General features: G+C 52.3%; 1 long non-coding RNA gene across 1 annotated transcript; it reads left to right on the forward strand.

The window, feature by feature from the left end:
- The first annotated feature begins 2788 nt into the window (after positions 1-2788).
- LOC141737274 (uncharacterized) lies at positions 2789-6635 on the forward strand. Its single transcript, XR_012585170.1, has 4 exons — positions 2789-3423; positions 4462-4561; positions 5662-5889; positions 6532-6635. It is a non-coding gene; the product is annotated as an uncharacterized LOC141737274 (long non-coding RNA).
- The last annotated feature ends 494 nt before the right edge of the window (positions 6636-7129 follow it).

Consider the following 7129-nt stretch of genomic DNA (forward strand, 5'->3'; position numbering starts at 1 on the left):
ACAGCAACGACTGGACAGAAATCAACCCAAGGCGGTGAGAGAATCACCAGAGGCGAGTCCCAAAGGGACAGAAAAAGGGGTGGTGCTTCGCCTGCGGGGAACTTAAGGCAGGGGAAAAGCAGCTCCTGCTCCTGCGGCCGCCTTCGCGTCTCCTGGGGGTCGGCCCTGCCCCTTTCCCAGGGGATTGTGGGAAGGGCGGTGGGCGGGGCCCGAGGGCGGTGGGCGGGGCCCGGGGTACGTGAGCCCCCGCCCGGGCTCAGGAGCTCGTTCTGCTGCTGGGCCCCGGGGGGTCGGTGCTCTGCTGGGCCTTCGGTTGGCGGCAGCTCTGGGGCGGGCTCAGCTGTCTGGGGAGGCGCGTTTTGGCGTTTCGGGGGGCGGGGGTGAGAAGGGCTGAGCTGAGGCCTTCGGGAGCAGTAAACCTCCAGCCGCCTGTACGGCAGAAAGTTGGCTGGTCTGCTGCTTTTTTGTTTCCTTTTTCTCAGGTCAGTGACTTCGTGATGCGTGTTTGGGGGGTGCCCGGATGGTTTAACAGCGTGCTTTGCTTTGCTTTGTTCTAGGAGCACCGCGTTTTCCTAGAATTCCTGACTTCTTTGAAGATGGAACTGTGGGTTTTTCACCGGTTTTGCAGTAGGCTGTGTGAATTGCTGATATTGTTTCTCTTAATTGGGCTGACGACGAGATTATCTTGTAGGGGTTACGGCGAGCGTTTTGTATGCGGCTGCATATGGCACTAGCGTTTCTCAAGAAAGCAGCAGGGACGTAAGGCGTAGCGTCGCTCAGGGTGTGGCGTGGCTCGTCACCTTCCCCCATTGCCCGCGGAGTGCCACGGTGTCCCTCGCGTGTTTGCAGCTGGCAGCAAACTGGGTTCGTCAGTCTCTGTCGTGTCGGTTTTGCCTTTGGATCTGGGTGTCGACGGGGTCCGGTCTGTTCTAGTCTCTTGCAGTTGAGGCGAGCTGGACGGTGTGGAGGAGGAGCGCGGGACTGGTGATGTCGCGGAAACGCAATGGTAATTTTGTGTTTGTTGGTATCGTCGGTGCCATAAATAATTGTTGCGGCAGCCTCCGACTCTGGAATCGACGCGACGCAGGTGAGCGGATTGCCGTGGCACCTCTGAGGACGAGGGTGTTGTGGAAGAGGTTGACATCTACTGTCATGGCGGTCGCTGCTGGAGCTGTGCTTTCTCTTTGTTTTGCCGATGAAGAGGAACGTGGTGACTGCAGGAACGCCTCAGTTAGCTGTTTGTTGTGGGTTTTTTTCGTCAAGGATGAATTCAGGCCACTGGCCCTCCGAAAGCGAAGTAGAGGGACAGGCGCTGGAGGGGGCCAAGGTTGGCAGTTTCAGGGAGGAGTTTTCAAGTCAGGGTAGAGCAGAGGCGTATCCAGGAGCAGTGTCCTCTGCGCAGGTAAAGGGGGCGGGTTACTCTTCAGCACAAAGGTAGCGTGTGCTGGGCAGGGCAGTTCTGGCCCGCGTCTGTTGTGTTATTTGTGTGGTGTGTTTTCTGTGTCTTAAACCTTCCTTGGGACTCAGTGTCCTCTTTCCACTTGAGGAGCGCGGTCTGTACTTCAGGCACCATCCCTAGAGCCTCGAATGCCTGTCCCCATTGGCATTGCCCCAGTCGGGGGCTGCTTTTCTTGCATCATAAGCTTAAAGCGTGGCTGGGTCTTTAGAAACTCGGAAGTTTCTGGACGGTCCTCATCTGCGGCGTTGTTCCTGGCTGCGGGAGCAGCCCTGTTCTCTAGCCACCCCTTTTCAGTGACTGCGACTTCTTCCCTGCATCCTTAAGTTCTTCGGTCTTGAAGACCGGCTTCCCGCGCATACACCTCCTCAGTCTGAGAGTCACTCGTTGTCCCGGGCCGTTGCGTTGTCGTCATTTCCTGGGCTTTCCCTCGAGCCTTCTCACGTCACCGCCATGGGCCCGCAGGTCTTCTTGCCTGACAATCCCTTACGTCGTCGGGGTGTCATCCTTCTTGCTGGGAGTTTTCTCTGATCCGCGAGGTGCGTTGTTTGTGGCGTTGTGTGTAGCGTTGGTCTGTGCTTGTGCGTGTTGGGCTCGAAGCTGCTCTGCCCGGTCGCGTAGAGTCAGGGGCAGGGGGAAGAGCAGCAGGACTCTATGGGTAATACGTTGACGTAACGAGACTGTTGAGGCCAAGGTGGCACAGTCAACTCCCATCAAGGAGCCACCAGCAGGTGGTGTGGGCAGCTCTTTAATTAAGGGGTTTTTTGGGATGAGCAGAGCTGTGTGGGAGGGGCTGTTCCGCAGTAGTGACGCAGACTGCATCTCCGAGATGTTAAAGCCGCTTTGTGTGGGGTGTCATGTTTGTGTAGTTTGGTTTCTTTTTGATGTCAGGCGGCAATTGTACTCCAGATGGTATTTCTAAGTCAAAAGACGACCTTTTCCGGAGGGGGTGTGTGGGGTGTCACACTGGGTCCCCCCCAAAAATGCCTGAAAATTCATGGGGGGAATGTGTGTTTAAAAATAGAATAAAACCTGTCTATATGGGCGTGAGGCATTGAAATAAAGAAGATTTTCTCATTTTTACAGATATTGTAAAATATGAGTTTATGTGTATAAACTCGTTTTTGTTCTAGCTACTGAGATGTTAATTAGGGTGCTTTATGCAGGTTCAGGAAACACGTGACTTGTAATTCCATGCTTTTTTGTTGCTTTCTGTATTTTGGGACGCAAGTAGCGCTGTGGTGTAAAAAGTCAAAGCGAGATTATCAATATGACTTTAAATTGCCAGCAGTTTACAATAAATAACTTATTTCACAGGGGAAGATGTTTTTGAGGAAGTTTTCTCCTAGAAGCTGGTTCTGTTTTGTTATTCGCTCCCATCCAGAAAGGGGTTCTGGCAGAAGGTCGTTCGTGCACACGCTCTCGCTAGAAATGAGGAACGACCCCGTAGTAACAGATTGTGTCTGGGTTTGTATTTTTTTTGTTTTGAAGGACACTCAAGTACATAAATTTTAATAATAATGTTACCATTGCATTGAATAAGCCACTTTCCCGTAGAGATAAGTCTGATGTTTATTTTTTTTCTGTCTCACCTCTCTCTAACTGCTCCCCTGGACACACCGTTGATGCAATGGGAGGAGCAGATGATGCTTTTTCTAGCAAGGGTCGCTCTCGCTCTTCACTACTTGTTAGATGGTAAAATTAAAGCAAATAACAACACCTGCTGCCCCTTCAGCTGCTTTTATGCTTCTGGGGGGCGGCCCCACCCTTTACCCAGGGGATTGTGGGAAAGGTGGTGGGCGGGGCCCGGGGTACATGAGCCACAGCTTCGGGTCAGGAGCTCGTTCTGCTGCTGGTCTTCTCCGGGGTCAGAGCTCTGGAGCTCCTTCGGTGTTGTCTTGGAGCTCGTGTGGCCGTTTGGGAAGGCTTGTTTTGGCGTTTGAACTAGCGTAGGTGAGACATCAGAGGTGAGACTCCTCAATGGAAGGGTGGTTGCCACAGAAAGTGGAGTTGTATGTTATCTTTTTTCTTTTTTTTTCCCCCCCATATCTTTAGTTTCGTAGGGAGCATTTAGTTTGTTTAAATGGTTTAATAGTATGCGTCTCTTCTTTTTTTTCTTGCTTATGGCAGGTGGTGTGTGTTTTACTATAATTTCTGACTTCACTGAAGATAAAATGTTGTATTTTTTTCCAATTTTGATGTATGCTACGTTAGTTGGTGTTTTTGTTAGTCTTAATTGGGTGCGTTATGAGATACTGGAGCAGGATTTAGGGCAAGCGTTTTGTAGGTATCTATATATTGAGTTTGTTTTGAGAAAGCAGTAGGGATGTAACAGCAGGGATGGCTCATCATTTCCCCCCAGAGCACACAGGGCATCACGGTGGCCCTGAAGCTCTTGCAGGAGGCTACCGGTAGGTTCTGTAACTGTTTTCCTGGCTTTCCGGGTCTGTAGCAGAGCCCGGAGTCTCTGTGAAGGCAGAAGACGGGAGGTGTCTGCCACACACAGGGCTCAGAAGAGCAGGTCCCGAGGAGCGGTTGGAAAATCAGGGGCAGGAGTTGTGGGGGGGCAGTGGGTCTCCTTCCCTGACGGCTCAGGAGAAGGGAGGGAGTCTCTAAAGTTTTGGCATTAGGGGATGGCTGGGCAAGGGAGGCGGGTTCATGTGTCTTTCTCAAACCAGTCTTGTAGTTGGGTTTGGTTGTCGATGGTGTCTGGTCTGCTCTAGGCTCTCGCATTTGAGGCAAGACAGATGGTATCGAGGAGGAGCACGGGACTGGTGGGTTGGCAGAAGCGCGGTGGTCATGTTGTGTTTCTTGGTATCTTAGGTGCCGTGAATAACCGTCGCTGCAGCATCCCACTCTAGAATCGGCGCGGGGCAGGCAATCAGACTGCGTCAGCGTTCAGGAGGCTTGAGGGGTTTTGTGGAGGAGGTCGGCATCTCCCCTCGGGGCACTTATTGCTGGTGTTGGGGCTGCTCTTGCGATGACTTTTCCTTTTCCTTTTGCAGAGGAAGAGGAGTAAGCCGGTGACCGCAGGAACGTATCGGATGGTTGTGTCTTGTGGACTATGTCGAGGATGGAATCAGATGCTAGCCCTCCAAAAGCTAAGTTGAGAGACCAGCACCGGAGAGGGGCGGAGGCTGACAACTGTGTAATGGGGTCTTTGATGTTAGTGTAGGGGGGAGGGCTGTTCTGGGGCACAGTCTCCTTTGGGCAGGTAAATGACGTAGCTTACTGTCCGGTGTGATGTGAACGCAACCTGGGCAGGGCAGTTCCAGCCTGTGTGTGTTGTCGTGTCGTTCGTGTGGTCTGTGTTTTGCATCCTAGACCCTTTTTCTGGGTCTCGAGATCATCTTGAAGCTCCAGGAGCACGGAACGTGCATTGGGCGCCATCCTTATGGTGTCGAACGCCTGCACCCGTGGGCGTAGCACCAACCGTCTGCCTCTCTTCTTGCATTAGCATCTTAAAGCGTGCATCGGTCTTGCATCTTGGAACTTTCCGGATGGCCCACTTCAGTGACTGGGGCTTCTTCCCTGTGTCGTTACGCTCTTAGGTCTTGAAGCTGGGCTTCCTATGCGTCCATCTTGTCAGGCTCGACAGTCCCTCCTCAGGAACTGTGAAGTTCTACACTTGGTTTCAGGGGGTTCTGTGGAGCCTCTTCACATCGTCGCCATCACAGTGCCGCAGGTCGTCTTGCCCGACGGTGACTTTGGTCCCGGTGTCATCCCTCTTGCTGAGAGTTTTCTCTCATCCTTGAGGCGCGTCGTTTGTCGTGTTCTGTGTGGCGTCAGTCTGTGTGTGTCTGGCTCGGGGCTGCCCTGCCCGGGTGCGTAGCGTCCAGGGTAGGCAGAATCACGACGGCAGTCTGTAGTGAATATGAGGATCTGTCTAGACCCGGGCACAGGTTGCTCAGTCGTCTCGACTTGATTAGCTCTCGAGAGGCTGCGTGGACGGGTGTTTCATTAGCGGGCACTGGCACAAGCGCAGCCAAGTTGGAGAGGGTGTTCGTGGCCAGTGAAGGGGACAGTATCTCAAAGATGGTAAGCCTGCGTTGTGTGGGGTGTAACGTTTGCAGGCGTCTCTTCTCTGGATGACAGGCTGTAGTTGGACTTATGTGAACAGGGTTCTTCAGTAGAAACAAGACCTTTGGAGTTAAGCTACTGCTCCGCATTGGGTAATGTTTGATGTTGTGTTGCTTTTTTTTCAGGTGCAGAGAGATGAGGTGGCCGGGGATATGCAGGGGAGCTGACGGGAGCGCAGGACGAAGGTGGCTGAGCCCGAGGTATTAAAGGGAAGATGTGACCGGCGGCTCCATGAATACATTTGGCCATTTCTTCTTTTTTTCGTGTGAATGTGAGGTTACGTAGCCATGTGTGGAAGTGCTGGTCTGAGGTGCAACAGAACCGGTGTTGTTTGCAGTCACGTCACTTTGCAGGTAAGTCTCTTCCAATGAACTGAACTCTCTGAAGGTAATGACGTATTTTTCAGGTAGTATCTGCCTTCAGAGCGCCAAGAACTTATATTTACACTTAATGCGAAGGGATGCCGTGCAGAGAGGCTCTTGCTTATACTTATTCCTATAACAGCACAGCGCAGCTGACTTTTATATATGCCCCGTCGGAGGGTCGGAAGCAGAAAAGCGTAGAGGGGTTGCACCCATGGTGAAGAGTAGACGGGACCGGTGACCCGAATCTGACTGATGGGGTATCGCATCCCATCCTCATCACCCTCAGTATAAAAGCGGGGGGATCGAAGGGGTCGGTACCTGTCGTCTGGCCTTTGAGGACTCCTCTGTCTGGTCATTGTCCTTTGACGCCGATCCGTGCATTTATGCAACCAGGTCCGGAATCTGGTTCCAGTCTGTCGCCGAGTCTGGTCCCGGACTTTACCCGTGCCAGCGGGTGAGACGATGGTCATCTTGGGAGCTCCATGCCGGGTTGTGTGTATATATTTTCTCTCTGCTACTGTTTTCCTGTTATTCTTGTCTTTCCTCGGTACTACTTTTCTGTTTATATTTCGTTAGAGTTCAGTTTCTCTTTCAGTTCCTAAGTCTCCCTCACATTGTTTTCTCCCTCAGGAGAGAAGTTAAAAGAGAGCATCTGTCGTTTCATTTAATGCCCAGCCTAAGCCATGACAGCAATGACAGAAGGGGCACCGGAGCGGACTCGGCTGAGGAGAGCGGCGGTCGGAAGGGTTGGTTCTTTCTCAGCCGCTGTATTACAGGCGGCGCACAAGCCTCTGCTTGCGCTCTGTCCGTCCTTCCTATCCAGAACGTGGTTCTGGCAGAAGTCGGGTAATACGTGTCGTCTTGCTAGAAGTGACATATGACCCCCCCCAGCATTGTGGGTTTTCTTTCACAAGGAAACTAAAGGACATCGAGTCTTGATTAAAAACGTGGTTATCGGGCCTAATGGTCTACTTGCCTATGGAGGTTAGGATGATGTCTTTCTCTTTATGTCTACGCCCTGCAGAAGTTTAAGTTTACGTACCTACCGGGCCCCGTTGCTGACACAATTGACGTAGTTGTAATAAAAGAGCACGTATTGTCCGTTCCTCTAAGGGTCGCTTTCTCCGTTTTGGTGTTTTGCACACTGGACTTCTCAGGCCTGTGAGGAAAGGAGCAGCTGCTCCTCTGGCAGGCTCTGTGCCTCCTGGAGGTCAGCCGGGCCCCTTTC

The sequence above is a fragment of the Larus michahellis genome, unplaced genomic scaffold (genome assembly GCF_964199755.1).
Source record: "Larus michahellis unplaced genomic scaffold, bLarMic1.1 SCAFFOLD_183, whole genome shotgun sequence".
NCBI lineage: Eukaryota > Metazoa > Chordata > Aves > Charadriiformes > Laridae > Larus > Larus michahellis.